We start from the raw sequence: 1,153 nt of genomic DNA, 5'->3' as shown, positions 1-1,153 counted from the left end.
TTGGCACGCCGGAGCGTTCCCCTTCCTTATACTACCGAACGGGAAGAACGCCGGAACGTTCCTCCTCCCTCCTTCCTTATTCACCGAACGGGAAGATTAGAATTAAGTAACAATGAAATGCCTCGTATCATTCAACTTATGGCTTCATAAGTACAAGCTTTATTGCAGTTCAAAAAGAAAGATTTCAACTAAAGTACAACTTTAAATGAGATATATTCCATGTATTTGGAATTGGCTTCCCGTCCAGATGCTCCAGTCGGTAAGCCTCATTATTCAATCCTTCACTTATTCTGAATGGTCCCTCCCAGCTAGCTGCCAGTTTTCCGTGAGTCTTCTCCCTCCGAGCTTCCCCGACCTTCCTCCAAATGAGATCACCCTCGACCAAATGCCTCGGCCACACCTTAGTGTTGTACCTCCGCGCGACCAACCTCTTTAGTGCTTCTGTCTGGACCGCTGCAGTTTCCCTTCTCTCTTGCAACACGTCCAGGTTTCCCCTCAGACCTTCTTCATTTGCCACTGAGTCATTCACTTGCCTTCTCAGTGTCTCCTCGCCCACCTCGACCGGCATCATTGCGTCCGTCCCATAGGTCAGGTTAAATGGGGAGTCTCCTGTCGCCTCGTGGGGAGAACATCGATACCCCCACAGGACCGATGGTAATTCATCAACCCAAGCACCCTTTGCCTCGCCTAATCTCCTCTTCAACTCTTGTATGATTATTTTATTCATTGCCTCCGCCTGCCCGTTCGTCTGGGGGTGCTCAACCGAACTGGTGACATGAGCTATGCCCCACTCCCGATAAAAAGCTTCCAATTTCTTATCTATAAACTGTCGGCCGTTGTCCGTAATGACCGTTTTGGGCAACCCGAACCGGCAAATGATCTTCCATACAAATTTCTGAACTTGGGCGGCAGAGATTTTTGACAAAGGTTCAGCCTCTACCCATTTTGTGAAGTAGTCCACTTCCACCAGTAAAAACCTCATCTGAGACCGCCCGGTTGGCAGTGGTCCGACAATGTCCATTCCCCACTGGGCGAATGGCCAAGGGGACATTATTCCTTGCAACTCCACCGCTGGACCATGGAAAACGTTCCCATGCTTTTGGCAGGCTCCACATTTCCGGACGAACGCCATGCAATCCTTTTCTAACGTCGG

Source organism: Vigna radiata, unplaced genomic scaffold (assembly GCF_000741045.1).
Source record: "Vigna radiata var. radiata cultivar VC1973A unplaced genomic scaffold, Vradiata_ver6 scaffold_134, whole genome shotgun sequence".
Classification (NCBI taxonomy): Eukaryota; Viridiplantae; Streptophyta; class Magnoliopsida; order Fabales; family Fabaceae; genus Vigna; species Vigna radiata.
This window is presented reverse-complemented; position numbering follows the sequence as displayed.